We start from the raw sequence: 27,246 nt of genomic DNA on the forward strand, positions 1-27,246 counted from the left end.
GCAACAGCAGGCGAGGCAACGAAAGCAACTGTGATCATTTAGGCATCAGTTAAACTGTTAAATATAGACTTCATTACATTTTAGCGTCATTAACTTCATAGCAGCACAACAATGGAAGATGCAAACTTCACACTCTAAACAAGTCCTAGCTGATGAAGTATGTTTGGGATAAAGGGAAAAAAAATTGTATGAATTTCATTTTAATTAGGAAATTCATTGACTGATTTAACTGAAATTTTTGCTAACGAGTTAGTAAGTAGGCCAAATGAACAACTTTTCCAGGCCTCTCGCTAGAATTGTATCTCCTCTCTCAGTTCTCATCCGATTCCAGTTCTGATCGATGTTTTGGGTAGAGCTTCCATTGAGGAACAAAACTTGGTTGTTTGATTTTTCTTGTTGTAAAAATTTGTTTACTTTCAGTTAAATCATATCTCCTTCCTCAGTTCTCAATGGATTTCAGGCCATTATTAAAAAATGTTCTGTTTCCGGTCCACCAGCCGGGTGAGTGCCGTTTGTGCGGTTGAAATTTTTTTTTTTTTAACGCCGGTTTTTCGACATTTTTTTCGGGTTCGTAAATCTAAAATCGAACTTGGCATTTCCGCATTCCCAGGGCTTTCCGCTAAGGCTCATACTAGCCAGCCATGACAAATAAGTAGCCAGCTGGGGGGTTAAACACAAAATAAACTCCTGTGCACGCAGTTCCCAGGATTAAATGTATTTTCCACAGACCATTTATTTCTTCACTTTACTCAAATACAAAGTAAAATGGCAGTAAATCTTTCTTTTCTTGCGTATTGCATCATGAGGCGTTCCTGGCTTGTAAATCTCTTATTTTCGGTGCATGACACATTCACGCAGCTGAGCATGCTATGAATTAACAACGACAACGGTCTGCAGTGGGGCGACACAATTAAACACTCAGCGAGCATTTCTCCATTTGTGTATGAAAATACACTCCAACCACTCAGTTTGGTTTCATTTACAACCAGCGGTGTCTTTTGATGCCAGCACGTAATTGAACGAGAGAAGACTGGTTTACCGGAGACAAAATAAGCGTTATCTCTGCTTCTGTTCCCTCCGACGACCCCGACACATTACTGCACACACACACACCGCATGTCGGGGCCGCGGATGAGTTACTCTCCCTTGATCAGCGAAGTTGTCGGGGAATTTGTGGTTATTATCGGTACAAACAGCGCGAATCACAACTTAAATGAGTGCGGTTCAGTTTGACATTATTGTCAGTCCGTTAGATAAACATTTAATTTTATTAAAATCGAAAATTAATATTTAGAGCCTGTGGGCTACAAAAATAAGTCATTAAAGTAGCTGGCTGGACTTAATTGTGTAGTTGGCTGTACGGCCGGCAGCCGGCGCTTGTGGAAAGCCCTGCATTCCGCGCAGAATATAGAATTGAATCAGCTCTGCGCATGCGCCGCGCGGCACAAAAAAATGGCAGCCACCATGAAGGAAGGAGATCCGGAGTTTTCAAACATTTGCTGAAGTGTGAAATCGCAAAATGGTATTCTAGCGAACAACAAAATAGTAAAGATTCAGAAAAACAAATCATTCAGTGATCATTTTAATAGTGCAATTTCATCCGAACTAGGCCTAACGCTCGATTTAGAACTACAAAAAGTCCGTGTGTCGGACATTTTAAGTACCTTTGTAAAAGTTTTGCAAATGTTGCAGTCAGGATTTAAAATGCTAACTTAAAGTTTTTGTGCAAGTTTCAGTTGATTAAACTGTCATTTTATTAAATGTGTCTGCTTTTGTAATAAAAAAGTACTGAAAGAAAAAGCAAACACAGCATTGCGATTTCTTATCCATCCATATATTAAAAAAAAAAAAAATCCCTCCCTCCCGACTGAAAATTTTTTTGCTCACCCAGTGGACAGGAAACTAATTTTTTTTTTTTTTTTTTTTAAGGATGGCCTCAGTTCTCGTTGTTTTATTTGAAAGAACTAGACCTTCTGCCCAAAACCTGGTATTGTCAATTTTTGCCAACAAATTAGTAATTAGGTCAACTTAACACATTTTTCTTCCGACTAGAATTGTATCTCCTCTCTCATTTATCATGCGAACTCAGTTCTGATGGATGTTTTGGGTAGCTCTTCCATCGGGGAACAAAATTTAGTCCTTTGTTGATTTTCCTGTTGTAAACAGTTTGTCGTAGAGGTTGGTCCTCTCTCACATTGTCATATTTCACTTCTGTTTTTTTGATGTTTTGGTCATCATGGTTGTTTTGATGGCAGGCCTGATGAGCTACTACGTCCCTGACGGTCTGGTTTTAATTACCTCTGCCAAGGAGGTTATGTTTTCAGTGTGGTTTGTTTGTCTGACTGTAAAGCAGGATTGCGCAAAACCCAACCCAATCTCCATGAAACTTGGTGGAAGGGTGTAGCATAGGCCACGGAAGAAGACAGTAAATTTTGGAGCGGATCCGAGTCACAGAGCGGAGCTACGAATTTGGTTTCACTTTCACTCATGTTGCGAGATATGGCATTTGGTTTCCTTGATGGAAGTCTGCACTCGACAGTGCAACACATGTTAAAATCCAGTAGATGGCAGTAAAGTTCAATACTGACAAAACATAGCCAGTGTAGAAATATGACAACGCCATATCACAATCCACATTCACAGATACTAGTAATCCTCTACGATACACATGTAGGCACATAATTCTGATAGTTTTGGAAATATTCTGACATGCAACTCTGCAACCGCTTTATATCACAGAAGAGTCGACTGTTGTCCTTGGCAGAAGTCTGCGCTCTCTGAGTGCCCTTTGAGTTTATCAGTGTCGCAGCACTGAGTGTTAAAGGTCTCCATGGGTTTGAACTTTACCCGTAATACACACATTGTTGCACATATCGAGTATGCCTTGTGTGTGTGCCTTTAGATAAATTGTAATTGTAGAGGAACATTGTTAAAGAAATACTCCACCGTTCTTCATCCATCAAATCTGTAATGTGTGTGTGAGGTTCCCACTGAGATGAATTTCTCAGTAGTGAGAAAAGAACAGAAAATGTGTTTATGAAGTCTAGGGGTAGGTGTTGAACTGCCAGTGAGCATTTAAAATCCATGACTAGCATAAACTAAAAACGACAGTATAACATTTACTGTACAGCCTTACTGCTTGTTTCAGCTGTAGAGCGGTACGTTAACACTTTTTTCTTTCTTCCTTCTCCAAGGTTTTGTGGTGTCCAAGTATCATCAGTTATCCATAAAACTTTTTTTTTTTAAACACATGCAAATGGACTCTAATGTAAAGAACGGTTTCTTCTATGAAATAATCAATTATTCATAAGAATTTACAAATACCTTTGGGAGAAAATGTGTGTGCGCTACGTAAGTGTTATGCCCGAAGGCGTTCATTACTTACAGTTGCATTTATGGCACTTGGCAGACACTTTTATCTTGAATGACTTGTGCTTTGAAGTCTCTTTCAATAAGTACAGTTATTATTGCTATATAGTTACTGGATAACTCATAAGTGAGTTTTTTGGTGAAAGCAGGTTTTCTGTTCTTTTCTCAGTTCAAAAATGTTGTAATTTCCGTGTGTGGTAATCGTATATGTGACGAGTCATGGAATCCACGGACACTTTTCGGCCGACACGTGTCCGTGGATTCCATGACTCGTCACAGATACAGAGGACTGAGATGAGGTTGGAAAAACATGAGTATTCCTTTAAAGCTAGTCCTTCCCATGCCACAAAGCGCACTGGGCAGCGTCGATCTCCGTTTCAGTAGCCCTCGGCTTCTTGCCTATTATATAACTGGGGTTACAGTGGGGGTCTGGGCCTCTGGTAACTGCGAGAGTTTGACTCCCCGCTCACATCTGTATTGCAGCATGCCTCGCCAGATGGCAGGGTTTTTTTGTTTTGTTTTGTTTTCCATTTTGGTCAGGAACCACCTGAATTGATCACACCACCAACTTTTCTTTGGCTAGTCAGACACAAGGTACACCACCACTCTTGCCAGAGCAGTTGGGGGTTATATGCCTTGCTCGAGGGCATTTCAGCCAGTCCTGCTGGTTCAGGGAATCAATCCAGTGACTTTTTGGTCCCAAAGCTGCTTCTCTAACCTTTTAGGCCATGACTTCCTCAATGGCAGTAGGTACCATTTTTATGATGGTCTTTGGTATGACCTGACTGTGAGTAGAATTTGCGATCTCCCGGGGTTGAGAAGTGGACATGCTACCGACTAGGCCAACTCACAGTCCTTTTAAAGCTAGGGTAGGTAATTTTGGAGCAACCACCAAGGGTAGGTTAGATTTTTGAAAGTATCCACCTGAGAAATCCCACCCTCTCCCTTCAGCCCTTCCTCCAAAGCCACTCCTCCAAAACACATGAACACAAACTGCCCGAGTACTGCTGGAGTATTGAGTCCGTGAGAGTGTGTCAGGAGGAGGGGCCTAGGCCATCATTGTCATATCCAACAACTTCATTCACATTTAAGAGGTGAAGCCACGGCCTAAAGGTTAGAGAAGCAGCTTTGGGACCGAAAGGTTACCGGTTTGATTCCCTGGACCAGCAGGAATGGCTAAAGTGCCCTTGAGCAAGGCACCTGACCTCAAACTGCTCCCCAGACTGCTCTGGGTATGTTGTATGTTGCCCTGATAAGAGCGTCTGCTAAATGCCTGTAATGTAAAGAGAACACCTAACATTATGATAATCAGTGTAAACAACGAACATGGCTATTGTTAGTCCTCCCAGTTGTCGACTAGCTCGCTATCTTCAGCAATATGTCTGCCGAGCCTCATGGAAGACTCCAGTCATGCGCAATGAGTGCGAGCAGGTAGGCAGGCGTAGCCTGGGAAATCCCATGCTACTTTGCACAATCGTTCCGATCTGAAAAGACAGCATGGAAACTATGGTCTAAAGGCTCGCCTGAGTTAGGGAGCCAATCAGAGAATGGGGAGGGGTGGAAAGACGGTGACGCGTACTACTCGACAAACAGAAGTTTGTAGTTTATTTGGGACTGTTTACGGATCATATTTAACATGGCGGCGAGCGATACGAACCAAACTTTCGATCAAGCTTTGTCTTGCACAAACGGCAGTAATCGTTCGGTGCCATTGTTTTCCTATTTTTGTTTTGCCTTCTCTTTCTCTTTCCTTCTCTTCTTCGCCTCTTCGTCTTCTTCGTCGCTCTAACTACGTCACCGGGTACAACTGCCATGATTGGCCATGGGCTACGTATACGCCAAATGATGGACATTCACAGCGTCCAATAAACGGCCGTTGACAATCGTAAACCACACCTCCCCTACGAGAAATTCAGTAGGTGGATTCCAGACCATATTTCACTTGTGATATGGTCTGGTGTTAATCAGACTAAGGTAGGCCGAATGAAACAATCAGACAGGCTTTTCACAGCCCTGCAACTGCCACAGGTGCATTTGGTTTATTTATTGCTGCGGGAGGTAAAGAGAATTTCAAGAAATATAACAAAAATCATTCTAAAACAAATCGCATACACTGCCTTTAATTTGTGTCACACTGTTGTACGTTTTGAGGACCGTTTCACATGATTTATGATGCTAGTGATGTAAAAGAGACAGTGAAGGAGAGGTCAAATGGTTTCATATTGATAAAATCGTGTCGGAGCGATAGCCTGATGGAATATAGATGGCTTGCAACCACATGATCAAGATGTGCTACGTCATGAGCGTCTGCCATGATGGCGGAGATACAAAGCAACTAGGATGGCAGCTGCTGAAAGCGTGTCTGTAAACAATGCTGAATTTTCTTAGTATTACAACGATTTGAACGCTTGAGCAAAGATTCGATACAAAGAGAAGATAGATATGTGTGGGTTTTGACCCATGTTATTTAAAAAAGTCAGACTTTTCTGAAGATAAGACGCTTCTACCGACCATCGAGTACCCAGATATCGCATTCTATCCGGTTCGGCTGCCGAAGAATCAAGTCTGACCTTGGACAAAACACAGCCCATTTTCTGAGTGGGTGCCCAGTCTGGACTGTTTATCGTATAATTTTGCTGGCGCTCCTAGAAGCGAAATGCTAATACGCATGTTAAAATTATAACAACGACTCAGTGAACCACGACAAGAGAACACTCATTTTATAGCAAAATTCTAGCAACACGAAATAAAATTCTTCCATGATATTATCGAGAAAGCTTTCGAATCTCACCTGAGATAGAATGATCACTGCAAACACGAGCTGTTTTGGTTTTAGCGTCTGTTAGATCAGCCCTGACGATGTTGTTCAGCCGTGCTCGTCTCCTCTCCGTACTCAGCCTCAGAGTTTCCTCGCCCTCTTTCTGAATTACGGACAGAATTCTTCTAAAAAAAAATTGGAACGTGCCACGGTCACGAGTACTGTTGTGACCACAAAGATATACAGCGCAAAGCTATGGCATCGCTAAAAGAACGCTTAAAGCGGTGGAAAAGCAAAGAGAGTTGGGCAGGTGTGACTGTTTGCTTTGTATGGAATGTCGCTTGACCCTGCATTTGTATCTCCACCAACATGGCCGACATCCGGGTTTCTATTTTGCTTTGACGTCACTCGCAAGTCAAGGATCTGAATAATGTGTATTTTAAACAATGAAGGTTGCCAGTAATTGTCCAACAGACTGTATAACAGTTATGTATCATGTAAAGGTAGGCAACGTGAAGTTTAATGACGACAGACTTTCCGAGGCGGCCACAAGGATCCAATTTGTAGGTATCATTCTGACCAAAACTGAATTATCCTGTTCTGTAGTGAGCTCCTGTTTTATCTTACACTTCCAGATGAGGAGAATTATACATGATACAATTAATAGTTATTCCCCGAAATCGAGTCGTACGTGAGCGGATATCCGACGAGGCACGCAGCGCCGAGTCGACTGTAAGCCATGTACGACGAGATTGAGTGGAATAACTGTTTTATTGTATCCACATTCACTGCATTTTGAGAGAGAGAGCATTTTTATTTGTATTTTTTGCAAATTCGATAAATAAAAACGTCATACAAAATGTCTGACGAAATAATTTCTGCTTAGAATGTAAACAACGCGGCGAAATAACAGGAGCAATCTGTGAAAAATGCGATAATTCTTGAAAAATGAAAAAAAAAGGTACTTCTTACCATCAACTACTTTTTATTCCATATTTTGTTACTTTTTTTTTGGGGGGGGGGGTTTGTTTTCGAGTGGTTTTTATTTCGTCCTCGGTTGGTTCAGCAACACGCCTCTGCCATTTTGTTTTTCTCTACTCCCGGTATATGAGCTGATATCCTAGCAGTAGAGAAGCCAATCAGAGCGTGCGATTTCTCATATCCGGTGAATGTGGCTTGAATAATAAAGCTGCCATTTTTGACACTAGTTTTGAATGGATTTATTTCCTACAGATGTCTGATTTCTTGGAATCATATCTGCTTTTGTTTTAGTCTTATTGACTTTTCTGCTGACTCACTGTCTCAAACCATCCTGTGTGTGGGTTTTAAATACGCTGGATGGATCTTTGTGCTGTAATGCCAGTAAGCAGTATGTTCCTTGTTCACCAGCTCCGTGTCCTCTGATACCCCTTTTCCACCAAATCAGTTCCAGGGCTGGTTTGGGGCCGGTGCTGGTTCACAACTCGTTCAACTTGCGAGCCAGCTGAGAACCAGTTTGCTTTTCCATAGCTCGCGGTGCTAAGGGAAGCCACGTCATTACGTCGCTGTATACGTCAGTTACGTCGCTGTATACGTCATTACATCGGTGTATACGTCAGTTACGTCGCTACGTTTGCATAAACCTTGGCGCGAATATTGAAGCAAAAACAACACGGAAGAAGCAACAACAGCAATAATAATAATGGATGACTTTGCGTTTGTACAGCTGCTGCTTCTCGTCGCTTAAAAATGGCGATCTTTCGCGGTCTTGTTATTGTTGTTGGTCTTAACAACTCCGCCCCCCCGCTGACGTAAGCGGTTCTTTCCTCTGGCCCAGCAGAGAGTTGGTGCTAGCCTGGAACCGGTTTTTCTGGCCCCAGAGCCAGTTCTTTGTCAGTGGAAACAGAAAACCCGGTTCCAAACTAAGCACAGGCCCCGAACCAGCCCTGGAACTGCTTTGGTGGAAAAGGGGCATGTGATTACTTATGTCAGGTCATGTGACCGTATGTGTTAAGGGTGTATTAAGAGAGATTTTGGATGTTTTGTGACGGTGTGTGTAGGCATGTGGCCTCTCAGGGAAAACATACACTCGTACATATCACACACGGCTTTGTAATCAGTGTCTTCAGCCGATATTTCTCACTGCTTCTTTTATTGTATTATTTCTTGTTTACTCTCTTAAAGACAATTATAAAAGACTAAACTCTTAACTAAGCACTAGCCAGAGTTGCTGAGAGCCAACCCGCGCCTGTAGTCGTGTCGTGTGTGTGTGTGTGTGTGTGTGTGTGTGTGTGTGTGTGTGTGTGTGTGTGTCTCTCTCTCTCTGGTAGATGTGTGTTCCTGAGAAAAGTGTCGTCAGTTCAGTACTAATGCATTCAATACTCCTGGTTCTTTTTTTATACACTTTTAAAGCAGCTATTTCTGCATTTTCAACACACGTTTGGGAGAACGGAAAAAGCCAGTTTACCCAGTAAACGCAGACTTGGTTGAGTTTAGTCCTCCTGTGATGCTAATTTTGGATTCAGCACGTGAGTTTACAAAAGAGCACATGGTGGGCAATTTGGTGAGACGCCTCTTTGTCATGCGAGACGCACGCAACCCGGCTGCCGCGCAGACAGACGGCTCACGCAGTTGCGGCCCAGCGCGCAGCTGTGATCTGAGGGTCCCCCCACCACACACACACACACACACACAGTCTGTTCTTTGTCCCATGATGAATGTGTAGGTGATTTTTCATACTCCTGATTGGTTTGGTTGTGTTTGACTAAGTGTAAGCCCAAATTGCATAGAAATAACAAATCTGAGGTAAAAAAAAATAATAATGAGTAAGTGTAAAATGACTCTTGCCTTCTCCGGGTTTTGGTTTGAGCCGTGTGTGTGTTGAGGGGTGTTTAATCCAAAGGAGACACATGCACACACCCACACAGCTGCTATAGCTCATACTTGTGATTTGTGTGTGTGTGTGTGTGCACGCTTACGCAGCGTTTGTGCCACACGTGGCTGAATCTATGTGGCCTAAAAGCAGTTCGATGTGCAGCTCTGTCCCACTTGTGACCGATTTTGATTTAGTTCCACTCTGAATATGGTTCGTTTCTTCTCTCTCTCCTTTCTCACGCAGGTTTCTCTGGACGTCACTGGATTTTAACCTCATCACAGAAGGAGCATCTTAAGCCAAAGGTAGGCTGCTGTGTTTCTCTTCCCGTGTGTGTGCGCGCGTGCGTTTTCCAGAATTTTCAACTCTGTGCATTTCTATTCAAAATCGACATCGTACAGATGCGGTTTCTTACATCGTCGGCTCTCAGGTCTCATCCTGAGGATCCTGCACAGAGAGAGGATGTAACGCAAGCTTAATTTTATTACCTGAATTTTTTGTAATGAATCGGTTAAAGAACGGATCTTCAGTTCGGAGATGATCTTTAGTTTAGCCTAACCAAGAATCATCAGTTAAAAATGTTCCTGTTGGTGGCGGCGTATGAGTGTCAGCTGTAGGATGTGACACGTCATGCTGTTAAAGGAAAATAATCAGTGACCGGGTGGTGTAATGCAGCACAACGTCAAGTGGAGTTACTGTTACCATCCAGCAGGTGATTATGTTCCCGTACAGCACATCCTGAACTGTTTTATTCCTCTTATACTACAGCGATTTGCCAACAGTACCAGTTTTTAATGGATTAAAGGTCTCCTTGCATCGTTTTTTCATTAATTGTGCGGTGGTCTCTAGTATGAATGAATGCCCTGTGAGCCGGTTTTGGAGAAAAAAATGCTGTGGTTCTCCTGTTTCAGGCTGTTCTAGTTTGGTGGAGGAGTGGGTGGCGGGAGAACGACAGGATTTCAGCTCTTACTCATTAATATTCATGACACGTAAACGTGTTACCTCTGATTGGCTAACAGCACTGTGACCTCCAGTGGGTCAGAACAAGCGGATGTGGGTGTCTTTGTAAAAACTGTTTTGATTGGCTATTATGGTCTTGACATCGATGTTTTGACCAATAACAATGTAGATAACATGAATTTTACATCACGTTCAACGAGATTTAAACAAGACTAAAGATGGCGACTTATAAATAATGTGTCAACATCGTTGGAGTTATAAAGTTTGAACAGCATGAAGGAGCATACCCCAACCCCCCGAAATTAATAAAAAAAAATTCTCAACGGATTTGGCATAATATAAAAAGGTCGTTTTTTTACTCAGAAAAAGCAGAAATCTCTCATCCCTGCCGAGCTTGTGACCATGTCATGCATGCTAACGTGGAGAATATCTCATCTCATCTCATTATCTGTAGCCGCTTTATCCTGTTCTACAGGGTCGCAGGCAAGCTGGACCCTATCCCAGCTGACTACGGGCGAAAGGCGGGGTACACCCTGGACAAGTCGCCAGGTCATCACAGGGCTGACACATAGACACAGACAACCATTCACACTCACATTCACACCTACGGTCAATTTAGAGTCACCAGTTAACCTAACCTGCATGTCTTTGGACTGTGGGGGAAACCGGAGCACCCGGAGGAAACCCACGTGGACACGGGGAGAACATGCAAACTCCACACAGAAAGGCCCTCGCCGGCCACGGGGCTCGAACCCGGACCTTCTTGCTGTGAGGCGACAGCGCTAACCACTACACCACTGTGCCGCCCCACGTGGAGAATATGAACATGCTATTTTGTAACAAAAACCTTCGAACAGAAAGTTCATGTTCTACTTACAGCTTGTGAGCTGGTGGTCAATCGTCTTGACGGCACAGCTCCAGGGATTAAAAACAACCTCGAAGCAAAACCACTACTGAAGGCGCCGAAGTTTGAAAAGTCACTGTGGTTGAAATGATCAGAACACAGTACTAACGCTGCATTATACTTTGCTCGTGGTGTTCCAAAGATAAATTCCAACCATTTCTTCTTCACCTCTTCTATCTTGGGCAAGAAATGCAACGTTGATGTGTTACTGCCACAAATAACACAGGCACGAACTTGTTCAGACATGTTTTCAACTTGCTGTTGGGTCCTCTTCGTTAGCTACTGACGAGATGGGCTCTGCTCAGTGTTGCCAGATACTGCTGACGTTTTCCAGCCCAAAATATGTTCAAAGCCGCCAAAATGCACTTAAAACCGCCCAATCTGGCAACACTGGCTCTGCTATCTTTCCTCGCGCTTAAATCCGAACTTCCATCCCGTGGGCGGTCGCAAGCCAAGGTGGGCGAGGCCATGAATACTAATTTACGAAGTGACGCAAGATCGTATGGCTTTTTCAGATCCGCTCGTTTTTCCGACTATTTTCTTTCATAAGCTAATACAGGGAATGGGAGTAGAATTACGTTTTCGCATGCAGCAACTCGGAGTGAACTATGGTATTTCAAAAACAGCCAGTATTAAACGTTTTGGGTGGAAGGGCACCTTTAAAGAAAGACAGACATGACGCACATTTTATGTTTATAGTTCGGGTTTATAGCTGTAGGGATGATGATTTTCCATGATCATAGAAAAAAATGTGGAAATTGTGGAATTGCTTGTCTGAAACGGAACAGCCATTTTGAAACGGAAAACGGGTTTTTGTCAGCATCCAGTTTCAAAACCTGAGAAATTCAGTCCATGGAGCTATATAGTAGCAATGACAGGCCAGTTTTTAAAGTAGCTGTCATAGTGTTGTGTAATTTATCAAATTTAAAGAGTGTGAAGATCTGAATTGAAAACTTTAATTTTGTAAATATGTCTTAAAGTTATGAACATTTTGAAAATCTAGTGTTTCGTAAACATTTCCATTTCTGTCCGTTGCCCCGGTAACAAACCAGCAACCATTCTCCATTAGTTTAATTTTCCATTTATGAGAAAAAACCCTCAATCAGAAATTAACAGACCAAAAAGCCAAAAATAAAGAGATTTAGAGTTTTGAACACATGGTTTTCCCCAAAGCGTTTTAGCGTATCGGGCCCGATACGCTTGCTCTGCCTGCCGATACGCTTAGTCGCTTTAGTTAAAATCCGATACGCTTAGATTTATACCAATACGTTAAATTTCCTACCCACAAATAACTAGATACACAGGAGAGCAAATAACAGAACCATTTACATACTGATTGATATTTGTGTTAAACAAGCCGTCTTTTTTTTTCCAATGTTTGTGTTGAATCTGTCAAAGTAATATGTCCGCGTGGTATGATGTAAACAAACTGTAATCTGTTGGCTACGTCAAGATCACGTGTTCAAACCGTCCAATAAAAATATTGAAAGAAAACGTCAGACATCCCGGAAGTTTCCGATTCATGATAAGCGATCTCATTGGCTGCCGATGTTGTCCCCGACCAGACGGACAAAGTCGACTGACTTTAATAAGCTAGGAGAAGACTCGCTGGACAAATTAATCCACATCAGCATGGATGACAGCGAGATGGACTATGAGAGGGTTGGCCAACATTGGGCCAAGCAAAAGCCAAGGAGAATTAATCTGCTTTAAAGGAGCAGAAAACTTAATTCATTAGTTTGGGTTTGCAGAAAGATTATGTACTTATAAACACTCACGAAGTGAAGTTGTCCAAATGTGTCAAATACAGCATCATTTCAAATAATAATCATAAGCATTTTTGGCAGTGTGATGTCACTGCGATCCATTTAACAAAAGGCGGCTCCGGATTATTCTTTTGTTAAAGGCTCACAGTGACATCACGCTGCCAGATATGCTTATCGTTATTATTCGAAATTATGCTACATTTGACACTTAACACAATCTCTTCATGAAGGTTTTTATAAATACATAATCTTTCTGCAAACTTAAATGTATGAATTAAGTTTTCTTTTCCTTTAAATATGTTTTAATCTTAATCGAGTCCATTTAATAAAGTGCCGAAATTTAAACTTTATAATATGCAGTTGCCTTGGTTTTCTTTTCAGTGCATCTTAGTTCTACATATATTACGGTAATTGCATCAGAAACCTTCTAAATCACTACAGTTATAGTAATACAGCAACTTATTTTAAGGTGGCAAGTCTTAGGTTCAGATCCCTTTGTGATCAACAGGAGGTCATGATGATCGATTCTCTTCGTTGGATTGCGTAAGCTGGAGCAAAACCACTGGTCATATTTTCATGCACGTTTTTGTTACAATACTACTTGATCATAGGTAATTAAGGGATCCCCGTAGATTTTCAATCTATCATACACTACCGTTCAAAAGTTTGGGGTCACCCAGACAATTGTGTGTTTTCCATGAAAAGTCACCCTTTTATTTCCCACCATAAGTTGTAAAATGAATAGAAAATATAGTCAAGACATTTTTCTGGCCATTTTGAGCATTTAATCGACCCCACAAATGTGATGCTCCAGAAACTCAGGCTACATCCACACGACAACGGCAATGAGATTTTATTAAAAAAATATCGCGTCAGTACGGATCTGGAAATGGAAATGGAAATGGAAAGTCCGCACTATAATGACAGGCGTACTAACACCTTCTGCACGCTTCGGCAGCGCATTGATATCTGAGCTCCGTATCAATGCACTGTCGAAGCGCGCAGAAGGTGTTAGTACGCCTGTCATTATAGTGCGGACTTTCCATAGCATAGAAAATCGCTACGTTTCAATTTGTGTAACTGAACTTGTTTCATATCACTGGTCATATAAACCTATGTAAACAGGAAAAACGTGGAAGAGTTTGGTCGCATCTAACTACAGCCCCAAAAAATACCATTGGCCATACTGAGCCTAGCTACATTGCTAACAGGAGTGACAGCGCGTCTGACTGCGTCTGACTGACTGGGAGGTTGCGCAAAGCTCGGAGAGGTACGGAGCAGCACGTCTCAATTCAGATAAGAGCATATTTCATTATGGAAGTACGGTGGACTGTTCCTTTAAACATAAAAGCCAGAATTGAGCAGGTATGTTCACTTTCAATTGTGGACACCGACACCGCGGAATAACTGGAGCTGATGCTGAGTCTGACGACAGCCACGCAGAAGAAGAGGAAACGGCGCTTCGTCTGCCGCTGGAGTTGGCAGAGTTGTTCAGAAGCGACACTGAGGACGAGGAATTCAATGGATTTGCTGATTTGGAGTGAAATCGCCAGCTTGATAAACTTGATTGACCTGTGTTTTATTATTAATGATAGGCCTATAGTTATTTAAATAAGTTATGTAGTGATTTTAGGCAGTGCTTAATTTGTGAAGTGGGAGGTCCCGGAACGCAGGAGGTGGGTGGGTCCGGCGACTCAAAAAAAAAAAAAAAGGCTGGGGGTGGTTTACTATAACTTTACGCACACGCGCTTATTGTGTGTGTAAAAAAAAAAAAAATAATATCAGACATTATGATCTTAGAAAACGCTTTAGTGACGAACAGTTACAGACAGTAATATGTCGTGATATGCTATAAAATATTTTTATTAGGCTATATATTAAATTATATATTAAATTTATCCTCTAAAATAACACTGTACTCATATCACAACCGGTTTATTTCACCATTGGAGATCAGATCACACAAGACATGAGTTAAATGACTCTTTTTAAGGATTTAAGTAGGGGATTTAAAAGCGGTTGTTGTTGTTTTTTCACTAGACGGTTGTCTTTGGAGATGATATACCTATAGCCTACTTGACCTCTGATTTGATGAAATAAAATTCGACAAAAATGAAGAATGACACTCCTCGATGATGACTACAGCTTTAATAACACAGATGAAAGAGCCATGGGGCGATAATAAGCCCTACCGGTAAAAATATTCTAAAAGCAAACTGATTAATGCATCAGTAATAGGCTACTAATATTAGTTATAATAATAATATAGGCTATTAGTAATAACGATAGTGATAGTATTAAAGATAGTAGTAGATATTTAAAATAATCGGACTAGGCTACTTACAGGGCAAAGGGCGCGTTATCACTGCTCAGCTGTTCGTTTATTAAATAAACAATGCAGTCGCGCAGTAACCACGCGCTGCTTATCAGATACAATCACAGATTCTATGGATAGAATAACCCTTCAAAAAAGTGCGACTTATAGTCCGGTGCGACGTATGTTTTTTTCGTCTTCATAATGCATTTTTTGGCTGATGCGACTTAAACTCCGGAGCGACGTATAGTCCGGAAAATACGGTAAACACTTTGAAATGTCTTTAAAGGCCAAATGAAAACATGCTGTTCTGTCATATAAACATATAGGAGGTAGGGATGTTAAAGGAAAAGGCAACTTTTGTACAAAACCAGGTGTGTAATAGGAGAAAAACATATACGTAATCAATCCCGTTAATTATTTCCATTATATATCGAACATGAAAAAATATTTTTAACTTTGAAATCATGAATTGACACAGAGGAGTCGAAGTTGGAGGAGTCAGCCATTTTGAGATTGTGGGCAACTATAAACCAATCAGAATCTTTCGTTAATGCACCTCCCTCTGATCTGTGACGTCACTGGGCCCATGAAAACAGTGTTTACAAGCAGATCACTTTGATTAGGAGTCCCGGCGGGTGGCTTGTATTCGATTCGTTTATATCCCGACCTTGTCAGCTGTCAGATTTATGTTCATGGACCCGGTAAGCTGGTAAATAATATTTATTTATTTTTTTACCAAATTCTAACAGAAAACGAGAGCGCCCGAAAGGGAAAACCGAGCCGAGCCGCTTCACGCATGCGCAGTAGGCTTGGTAGGACAAATCCAAATAGGAGTCATTCAGGATTCAGCCATGTTTTTGTTCCGTGTTTTTACTCAACCAAAGTTATACAGTATTATGAGCTTTAAGTTGCATAAATAAAACCATTTGGTGAAACTTTGAAGAAGCGATTGTACTGTTTTTTTACCTTATTACCATGAAGCACTGAAGAGTTCTTTTCAGTGGTAGGCCGCATGACGTCACGCAGTAGATCAATATGGCGGAACGCATCTTCGCTGAGCTCAGCGCAAGCCCATATTATTAAAAGTTAAAAGATACTGTTATGCGGTCTGTTCTTTGTCTATAAATTCCATGATCGATTACTTTATATATTTATCTATCTATTTGTGGTGATTTTATACAAAAGTTGCCTTTTCCTTTAACCGATGACCGTTTGACCGATGGTTGACTGAATCAACGTCAACCGGTTAATTTTTTTTTGGTTGTCAGTTAAAAAAAATAAAAATCAATCGTTTTGAAGCTGCCGATTTTGGAGCGGAGAACCTGGAATTCTGTGTTGTAAACGCTTGGGGCATGCCATGCGGTGTAAGGACGACAGCTGACAAATCAGAAACACCCATTCAGTCATGTCCCGCCCTCCCGCCCCAGTTGAAGACAGCTGCCACTCGGCGAAAGAAAAGTCTCAGTGTCGGATTACATTTTACTACGATGTTAACCAGGTGCGTAACATCAAGGAAATCCTTGACTACCAAAGAAACAAGAACACGGCGCATGAATGAAGTCGATGGTTGATTAGTCTGGTGAATATTAATGTCAACATAATAATAATACACAAGATCTGAACTAAAACCTGGTTACTCACTGATGTTACTCAGCATCAGACAGTTGCTATATTAGCTTAGCGGCTAATCAGCTCAGCTCCAGCGATCCCATTCCCAATGGCTGTGCAGAATCAGCAGCCATGTAACCGTAATATCAGTAGCTGGAAAACAATTGCAGTATGACGTCTCTGTGGCTCACTTCGAAGAAAAGTGCCTAGTCCGTAGCAGTATGCAATATCAACACACCGCCTACTGCAGTTATTAACACTGACTGTATTTGTGAAAAACAAAAAAGTATCAGGCTAGACTTTTTAAGCTTACAAATTACTATTCTTTTTTTTTTTTTAATTATTATTAGAAGGCACATGGAGTTTAGTCCTGCCTTGGCCAGTGCATTCTGAAAGTATGTTTCGGTCTGTAGCCAACAATGCGTGTTATTGCAGATCGTATCTCTCCACGCAAACTAAAGGCGCAGATGCCGACTTTTGGAGGGAAGGGGAGAGAATGAAATGACAGCGGTGTCTGGAGGGGGAGTGACAAACGCAGCTTTTATGTCTGTGAGCCAAGTCGGTGACGGCTTCAGAGCAACTTCAGTACCATGCAGTAACGGCGTGTTGATATTGGTAACGGCGTTATAACGATTGTAGCTAATTAATTAGATTACCTGGCGTTATAACAGCCTTTATTTTAACGCCGTTATTCCCATCACTGAATGTTATGTACTTCTTCTAGCACTTGACTTTATTTTCAACGCCATCATGGCCAACTGAAACTGTCTCTAAGCTGGAGCCATTTGTCCTCCGCTCCAATACAAACCCCTCGACATCAGTGCCGCGTTTGACTACAACCCCGATTCCAAAAAAGTTGGGACAAAGTACAAATTGTAAATAAAAACGGAATGCAATGATGTGGAAGTTTCAAAATTCCATATTTTATTCAGAATCGAACATAGATGACATATCAAATGTTTAAACTAAGAAAATGTATCATTTAAAGAGAAAAATTAGGTGATTTTTAAATTTCATGACAACAACACATCTCAAAAAAGTTGGGACAAGGTCATGTTTACCACTGTGAGACATCCCCTTTTCTCTTTACAACAGTCTGTAAACGTCTGGGGACTGAGGAGACAAGTTGCTCAAGTTTAGGGATAGGAATGTTAACCCATTCTTGTCTAATGTAGGATTCTAGTTGCTCAACTGTCTTAGGTCTTTTTTGTCGTATCTTCCGTTTTATGATGCGCCAAATGTTTTCTATGGGTGAAAGATCTGGACTGCAGGCTGGCCAGTTCAGTACCCGGACCCTTCTTCTACACAGCCATGATGCTTTAATTGATGCAGTATGTGGTTTGGCATTGTCATGTTGGAAAATGCAAGGTCTTCCCTGAAAGAGACGTCGTCTGGACGGGAGCATATGTTGCTCTAGAACCTGGATATACCTTTCAGCATTGATGGTGTCTTTCCAGATGTGTAAGCTGCCCATGCCACACACACTAATGCAACCCCATACCCTCAGAGATGCAGGCTTCTGAACTGAGCGCTGATAACAACTTGGGTCGTCCTTCTCCTCTTTAGTCCGAATGACACGGTGTCCCTGATTTCCATAAAGAACTTCAAATTTTGATTCGTCTGACCACAGAACAGTTTTCCACTTTGCCACAGTCCATTTTAAATGAGCCTTGGCCCAGAGAAGACGTCTGCGCTTCTGGATCATGTTTAGATACGGCTTCTTCTTTGAACTATAGAGTTTTAGCTGGCAATGGCAGATGGCACGGTGAATTGTGTTCACAGATAATGTTCTCTGGAAATATTCCTGAGCCCATTTTGTGATTTCCAATACAGAAGCATGCCTGTATGTGATGCAGTGCCATCTAAGGGCCCGAAGATAACGGGCACCCAGTATGGTTTTCCGGCCTTGACCCTTACGCACAGAGATTCTTCCAGATTCTCTGAATCTTTTGATGATATTATGCACTGTAGATGATGATATGTTCAAACTCTTTGTAATTTTACACTGTCGAACTCCTTTCTGATATTGCTCCACTATTTGTCGGTGCAGAATTAGGGGGATTGGTGATCCTCTTCCCATCTTTACTTCTGAGAGCCGCTGCCACTCCAAGATGCTCTTTTTATACCCAGTCATGTTAATGACCTATTGCCAGTTGACCTAATGAGTTGCAATTTGGTCCTCCAGCTGTTCCTTTTTTGTACCTTTAACTTTTCCAGCCTCTTATTGCCCCTGTCCCAACTTTTTTGAGATGTGTTGCTGTCATGAAATTTCAAATGAGCCAATATTTGGCATGAAATTTCAAAATGTCTCACCTTTGACATTTGATATGTTGTCTATGTTCTATTGTGAATACAATATCAGTTTTTGAGATTTGTAAATTATTGCATTCCGTTTTTATTTACAATTTGTACTTTGTCCCAACTTTTTTGGAATTGGGGTTGTAAATGTTTCGCGCTGTAGAAAAGGTAATGTGAGTGGAGGGCAGCGACTGGGACTGAATGTGCGGATGCTCGCAGTTAGATTTAGAATAGATTCTAATAATTCCAATTCTAGAATTTTAAACTCCTAGGTTAACCGACTTTAACCGGCTAATGAGGCTCGGTGGTCGGTCAAGGTTTTTTTTTAGTTTTCGCCATCCCTAATAGGAGGTTCATCAACGCCGCGGCGTGGAGTGTGGTTGTTTTTTTGTTTGTTTTTTTTGCAAAAAGAAATCGAATCTTGGTGTAAACCAGGTTGACAACAAACTATCAACATCTCGCTATGTTGTAAATGACACGAGGGCTTATGATCAGTGTGCACGCTGATTGGATTAAAAAAAAAAGACGTCTGAGAATTATAAGCGGGAATACCTCACAAAGCAGCTCACAATGCTGAGGCTCGGTTTGGGTGAATCCTGTTGAAGTGATCTTCCGTTCGATTCTTCATCAGTTATCAGTTCAGAGGTGGGTTTCCCAATAACGTTGCACTTTGGGGCTAAAGAACGAGTCTAAAGACGCTCTGAAGCAACGAACGTTGTCTCCGTACGTGGTTTTCCCGAGCTCACTCGGAAGAAGGATTTTTAACAGCAACTTTGCTGGGAGCTTCTTTGCAATGCGCGTCCCCGATATAGGCATTAGTAGCTGCTAAAGGCATTTGTGCTGTGCTTCCTGAAGACATTAGTAGTTGCTAAATCCAGTCAATGAGGTCACATGACGTTTGTTTTTACCCAATGAAATATAAAGTGCTTAAAATATGTTAATATAGTGTATTGTTAAGCACTGCATACAAAATATGGAAATTAATCATTGAAACTATTTTACATTTTTAGACATTTTTTTTCCAAGCGTGTTTATTATTTTTTTAATTAAATGAGCAAATAATAAGCAAAATTATTAGTAATAATAGCCAGTGGTAGCTGGTGGTAAATTTTCATGGGGGAGGGAACGTACATCACTAATATACAGGGTGTTTCAAAAAAATTTGATATCGTTCCACAATCTAATAACTTTGCCAGTTCTCGTTCAATTGACCTCAAATTTTAACAGCATGCGTGGAAACGGGTCAAAATTTTATGTTTAATGTTTTTTGTTTTTATCTTTTCAGGTATAGAAATGCCATTCACTGGAAAAGAAAAGGCGTTTTGTGTGTTCGAGTACGCCCGAACAAGTCGAAAATTTGTGAAATCGTTCATGGAATCCAGATACCTTTGAATTTCTTGTTCAAATTTTGAGGAACAAATCTTATATTGCTCAATATTAAACCTGTTCAGTTTCATTTGCCTAGATTATATCGTTTCTGGGATATTTACATGTCGAATAATATCGATTTATGATTGATTTGCGTTTCGTCTGAGTAATACAGTACATAGAAAAATTGTAACACTGTACTTTTGTTCAAACAAAAAAACAAACTTATGGTTTTGTCGTCCGTTCTTTTGTGTAATTTGTACTTTTGATTTGACCAACTCAGCACATGTTGTCTAAGAACGAGAAACAGGAACTCAAGACAATGGGTAGAAAGGCTCGGTTATGTGTACATGCGTATCGTAATACTTCGCGATGCAAATGCATCAACACAGTCCTTAAATAGGCAAACACATAGTTCATTAATTAAGCTCAGGTGCGCCTTGTTCACGGCGCACGTGCTGGAGTCCACTCAGTACGCGCGCAGCCCAAGGCGCACCTTCAGGTGCGCACGCCACAGCGTGCAGGACCGACACTCCATCACTGATGAAGCTGGCAAATCTCGAAATTGATCTAAATTGGAATGATCTGGCGATCTGGCCGCTGTGTAAACAGTTTTCAAAATGGCGGCGCTGACACTTCACGTTTGAAGTCTCGCACAAGTCTCGTGAAGCTCGCGCGGATGAGTGACGCCTGCCGTGGACCAAACGAACTACATTCAACGTGGCTAAAAACCGAAAAGGCTGATAAGTGTAATATAATTTGCCAATACGAGTCATGATATAAGGTTACTAAAACCAAAAACGTAATTGAATAACACGTTAATTAAGAAATAAAGCAAGTTTAAAAATGACTTCAGTTCCCCTTTAATGACAGATAAGCTGATGTGGATGCCCAGAATGACAGCTTATATTGATTTTTTTTTTTTTTTTTAAATCTTAGCCCATTGATACGAGCCGTCTTAGTAACAACGATTATCTTTTCTTTGTTAAACAGTGCATTTTTAGTTTGTTTAGTATTAGCCTTGGATAATTGATTATTTTTTGTAACATGTTATAGATCTCATCTCATTATCTGTAGCCGCTTTATCCTGTTCTACAGGGTCGCAGGCAAGCTGGAGCCTATCCCAGCTGACTACGGGCGAAAGGCGGGGTACACCCTGGACAAGTCGCCAGGTCATCACAGGGCTCATGTTATAGATATGTTATTTCCCAGCTGGGAGGTCCATATCGTGAAATACCGTGACCGAGGTCTTGAAAGTACTGAGCGAGGCCCTCTGGGCCGAGGTCAGTATTCAAGGCCGAGGTCACGATATTTTACCATACGGACCGACCTTAAGCTGGTAAATAATATATTTATTTTTTATTTACCAAATTCTAACAGAAAACGAGAGCGCCTGAAAGGGAAAACCGAGCCGAGCCGCCATTTTGAATCCTCATTCACAGCTGTAATGCAAATGGCTTCCTCCTCGGTATACAAGTGCACTTCCATGGCAGGGAAAAAACTATATTTTGCTGCCTATGTAGTCCCCTATTTATACAAAATTGAGTTATTCAGGATTCAGCCATGTTTTTGCTCAGCGTTAGCAAGTTAGAGGTTTTTAGCTTTCTGCTGAAATGTTTTCTTTTATTTCGTCTTCCTCAGGGTAGTAAAACTCGCTTTCGCTGTGAACACTGTCGTTATCGCTATCCATGCTATAAAATTAATGCTATTTTGAATTCTCACTCACGGCTGTAATGCAAATGGCTTCCTTACAAGTGCACGTCCATGGCAGGAAAACAACTACATTTTGCCGCTTATGTAGTCCCCTATTTATACAAAATTGAGTCATTCAGGATTCAGCCATGTTTTTGCTCTGCGTTAGCAACAGTTACAGGTTTTAGCTTTCTCCTGAGATGTTTTCTTTTATTTCTTCTTCCTCAGGGTAGTAAAACTCGCTTTCGCTGTGAACACTGTCGTTATCGCTATCCATGCTGTAAAATTAATGCTATTCTCCTGAGAAATGCAAAAATAAATGTTGACAAAAAACGCTACTACATTTGTTGTTGTGAATGAGCGAGTCGCCAGAGGTCCGTAACTGGGGTCCGTACTGTAGGATATGGACCCGCTTGTCAGCCAATCAGAGCGCAGGATTTGGGCCGTGAAAAAAATAAATTATATTATTGTAAAACAACTGCATTAATATGAAACTGATTTGCAGGCCTCGAAAAATGTATCCGATTGCTACGCTACAACTTTCTCTAGTAGACAAGTTTATCCGATATAGACGACCTCAAGCTTGTAGTTTTGATATTTGCCGTTTTCTTTTCGTCGTCGTTGGTTTTGCTGTAAGTATTTTTGTTTCTTTGTTTCCTTCCAATGCATGTAGAATGTCTTGTGATCAGCTTTTTTGTGCTTCCCAAAACCGATCTGTTATATCTTCTGGTCAAAACTCAATGACCCTGTGATTAAGTTTGACGTCCATAGCAGCAGTAACCAAGTGTGGGCGGAGCTTGGAATCAATTGGTCATTGTTGATGCAGTTTAGCAGATCAGTAATCAATAATTAAGGAGCGTATAAGCAGTGGGGAAGAAGATGCTTCTGTTTTCATTGGGAAACTGGGCCAACTTTTATTTAAAACATGCATAAAGCATGCGGTTGTTTAAATACTGTGATCTACTGGAAGTCTTGCAGCGAGACCGATTTGAGCTCTTCTGCTTCAGTGCTGAGAATAGCTCAAAGAACCAGCAGCCCATGTGAGCTCAGGCTGTGAAATCCTTCAGAGGATCTGAAAAAAAGGCGATGAATGAATAATTAGAACGGCGTCTCCTGATGCGTGATGCTGGTGAAGTGTGGTGAACATCGGTGCCTGGTAGCTGAAGATGTGTTTTTATAGATTACAGAGCAGAAGAGGAGGGAGGGATGAACGGGGTGGGGATGGACAGAGTCAGGCTTTTTGAGGATAACGTTCAGCTTAACTGAAAACATGCGTCGTTCTGACGAGAGCCTGAGAGCGTACAGTAAAAGAGGGCGTGTTGGAATTTTTACTGCAGACCCAGGGATTGTGAAACATGGCCTCGTCTTTCAGCATTACACTGCAGGCTGTAGACGAGTGAGTACGCTGAAAGGGTTCTCTTGTTAAATATGTTGTTCACACATTATGCAGTTCTGGTTTCAGCCCAGCATGCAGCAGTTGTTGTGAAACTACGTGTACTTCTAAAGACGTTAGGGGTGTGTGTCTTTACTTCGGAGGTTATATGTCTTTGTACATGATCATGAAGAAAGATGTATATTTTAAGCAACTAGTAGTTCAATACAATGCCACTGTGGTTCAGTAGTGTTCAGGGGCCCCGCCTTCTTCACTGGGCCTGATGGGCACAGAGCCTCCGCCTCCTTCACCGGGCCTGGCAGGCACAAAAACCACGGCTGAGTCTGAATACTCAGGATGCACTAATGTCGGATAAGTACCTGCTACCCGACCGTTACTGTAGTAGATCTACGAGTATGCAAGTAAGGCCAAGTTTACATTAGACCGTATCTGTCTCGTTTTCTTCGTGGATGCACTGTCCGTTTACATTAAACCGCCTGGAAACGCCGGGAAACGGGAATCCGCCAGGGTCCACGTATTCAATCCAGATCGTGTCAGCTCCGGTGCTGTGTAAACATTGAGATACGCGGATACGCTGTGCTGAGCTCTAGCTGGCGTCGTCATTGGACAACGTCACTGTGACATCCACCTTCCTGATTCGCTGGCGTTGGTCATGTGACGCGACTGCTGAAAAACGGCGCGGACTTCCGCCTTGTATCACCTTTCATTAAAGAGTATAAAAGTATGAAAATACTGCAAATACTGATGCAAATACTGCCCATTGTGTAGTTATGATTGTCTTTAGGCTTGCCATCCTTCCACTTGCAAGTGGTAAGTGATATGCGCTGAGATCACACACACAGCGGCTCAGTCCCGAATTACTGCTCGTGCGCTTCACTCGCGCGCTCTGTGAGCTGCGCAGGGCCGGAGTGCGCACCCTCCAGAGGGCACTCGCTGTTCAGGGCGGAGTGATTTGGAGCGCAGGATGCCTGCGGAGCCGAGCGTATCCGTGTATTGGTGTTGCTGTGTGCACGCGAATCGTGTATTGGTGTTGCTGTGTGCACACTAATCGTTTTAAAAACGTTAATCTGATGATCCGCTGATACGGTCTAATGTAAACATGGGCTAAGTTGTAAAGACACAATTCAGACATACTAGGCCGCCATCTTAAATGTCCTTTTTGACCCAGGTGTTTACAGATGACGTGTATCTACATATGCCGCAAAAACTTAAATTTATTTATGCAACTGCAGAAATGTATAAACTGTTCCTGGAACCTACATTTGTACATCGTCAAAGACTCTGTAACAGCCGGCTTCACATTGGTCCACCATCTTTCTATTTTTCCCATGGGAGTTCTTCTTCTTTGTAGTCATGAAAGTGTTCCGGATTTTCCCAGAATTCCGGATTTTTAGATTTTCCTCCGGGTTTTTTCCGCTAGTGACCCGGAAATCCGGATATTTGACAAAACTCTTGAAAATCTCCAGTTTTCCGAATGGAGAAATTTATTTTTCGGATTTTTCGCGTTCCTAGACGCGGCGTAATACTTCGCATCATCCTTGCATGGGCGCGGTCCTTAAATAGCCCAAACATAGTTCATTGATTAAAGACAAGCTAAGGCGCGCAGGACTGACACCGTTCTGCGCAAGCGCAACACAATCACACTAGAAAGCATGTTCAAGCTGCCAGTGTAGCTGCAGTCTTTTCAGTTGCGAATTACGAGTATTTCCTCTTGTGTTAATAATTCGTCATGTCAAAACAAGCAAAACTTTCCTCCTTCTTTTGACGTGAAGTAGGGATGTTCCGATCCGATCACGTGATCGGAAATCGGGCCCGATCACATGGTTTCAGACTCGATCGGAATCGGGCATTGCCTCCCGATCAGGGATCGGATATATATCTATATAATATATTCTCATTTTTAACACATCAATAGCTATGCATTGGCACAGAGTGAGACCAGACCTCTTGTCTCAACACAGCAACATCAACGCGTGCGGCATGACATCACTTTGTAGCGGAGACGCTATTGGTTATTGGCTGCCTGTTGCCGGCAAAGTTGAACACGGAAGCAGCTCGAAGCGGAAAGCAAAGCATGAGATCTTTTTTTTTTCATTGGATGACAAAAGAAACGGGCTCAAACCTGAAAGGGTAGAAATGCTTGTTTTCATCAAGAAAAACGTTCATTTCCTTAATTGAAATTACAGTACACCACTGTGAGATGCGTTCTTAAAAGCAAATTACCGGCACTGTGGCACTTTATTTTTTTTATTTGTTTACATTCCTGCCAGGTATTTTAAGGTTATTTTTTTAATTTGTTATTTATTGTTCAAACTGCCTCACGTAAGTACTCTATTTGCTAATGGAGTTGTTGGATGTTAAAATAAGGTATTAAATAAAAAATGAGGAACATCCTGGATCCGTTTCTTTCCTCGTCTTTATTTTTTATGGATTATAAGAAGTATCGGATCGGGACTCGGTATCGGCAGATACTCAAAATCAAATGATCGGTATCGGATCGGAGGGCAAAAAAACCTGATCGGGACATCCCTAACGTGAAGAGAGTTAAGCAGTTTATTATATATAATACATTTTTTTCCATCAAAGTTGCATGTTGTGGTTTCGAAGCTAAGTTTTAGTGCCGTTTCTCGAACACAACATCAAGAAAACGTGGAAGAAACAGCAATAATGGAAGAGCCGGTTTCTAAGCTGCCTAAAACTAGCAGTGGTAATGTATTTTTTGTTACATAATGCACTCGGGCTGCCAGTCAGTGTGTGACACACACACACCCTGAAAAATCCTAGCTACGCCCCTGATTTACATGAGAAATTTGGTGTTCATTGGTGTTTAAATTTACAGACAATACGAACTAAATGCAAACAATTGGCTTCAACTCGCATAAATCTGAATTGGAAATGTTTAGTTCACTTTAGCTTCTACAAACGCACAACTCTACTAAAAGATTGATAAACGAGGCTCAATGTCCCCAACACTGAAACCTGAAAGCTTTAGAAACTCTAACAGACCTTTACTTTTTAACAGGACTGTTTTGGGATTTTGCTGAGTTTACCTTCAACTGTCTGATTTTTTTTTCAAAGTAATGAACTGTGTAGCAGGAAAATCACCGCTTTTTCTAAATGCACTCCTGAAAATTACTCATTAACTCGGGGAATTAAATTTGATATTTTTGACATGTTAATCATTAATGTACATGAAAGAAAAAGGCTTAAAAGTTATAAATTGTTTTAGTGAAAATAAGTACTAGAATGCAGGGTTTTGCGTGTTATGTTATTAAAATATTTTCGGGGGACGTTAAAACCCCCCCTATCTTAGTTTGACTTTCAGGGTTTTTTTCTTTGCTCCACTTTCATCTCTATTCTTTGGTTATTCAGGCTCCAGCTGACCTATAGGATAGCATAGTGTCATGAAGTGTGGTCTACTTGCACACTATGGATGTAGTAGATCATCTGGATACCATTTCAACTACTTTTAAGTAGCGGAGTATACAGACAGCCTACAGATTACCACATACTGCTTTTTGCGTACTATATAGTAACTCGGTATGAGTATTCGGATTCAGCCCACGCCTCATTTACTGAGCTTCACCTCTTGGAATGACAGCGCAGAGGCCACACCTCCTTCACTTAGACTGAAGGCCTCTGCATGCTCTTGCGACAAGGCTTTCGCAGATAGCTTTTCGCAGACAGTTGTAATTTATTGTTGAGCGGGGAGTAATAGGCGTGCGCGATGTTATTCACCGGCACAACACAAGGGGGCGCGAAGTCGCTAGGAGTAGTTGGTGGGTGTGGTTAGTGGAGTGTTTATCCTCCGGTTACTTATAATGACTAGAACTTTTTTTTTTTTTTTATAATGACTAGAACTGGAGTCGTATAGATGTACGTACTTCCTCAATCAACCGCTCTTTGTGCTGCTCCATCTTCGCTCGTCTTTTTAAAAATGCCGGTCGTGAAAACAAACCAAA

At 41.6% G+C, this 27,246-nt stretch overlaps 1 protein-coding gene across 3 annotated transcripts in view; it reads left to right on the forward strand.

The window, feature by feature from the left end:
• The window catches only part of raph1b (Ras association (RalGDS/AF-6) and pleckstrin homology domains 1b), a 214,239-nt gene that overhangs the window by 62,764 nt on the left and 124,229 nt on the right, over positions 1-27,246 (forward strand). For all 3 annotated transcript variants that reach the window (XM_060898934.1, XM_060898935.1, XM_060898936.1), the window contains exon 2: positions 9,225-9,283. The gene's annotated coding sequence lies outside the window, so the exon portion shown is untranslated. The remainder of the gene's footprint in view (positions 1-9,224; positions 9,284-27,246) is intronic.

The sequence above is a fragment of the Neoarius graeffei genome, chromosome 18, assembly GCF_027579695.1.
Source record: "Neoarius graeffei isolate fNeoGra1 chromosome 18, fNeoGra1.pri, whole genome shotgun sequence".
NCBI classification, from domain to species: Eukaryota; Metazoa; Chordata; class Actinopteri; order Siluriformes; family Ariidae; genus Neoarius; species Neoarius graeffei.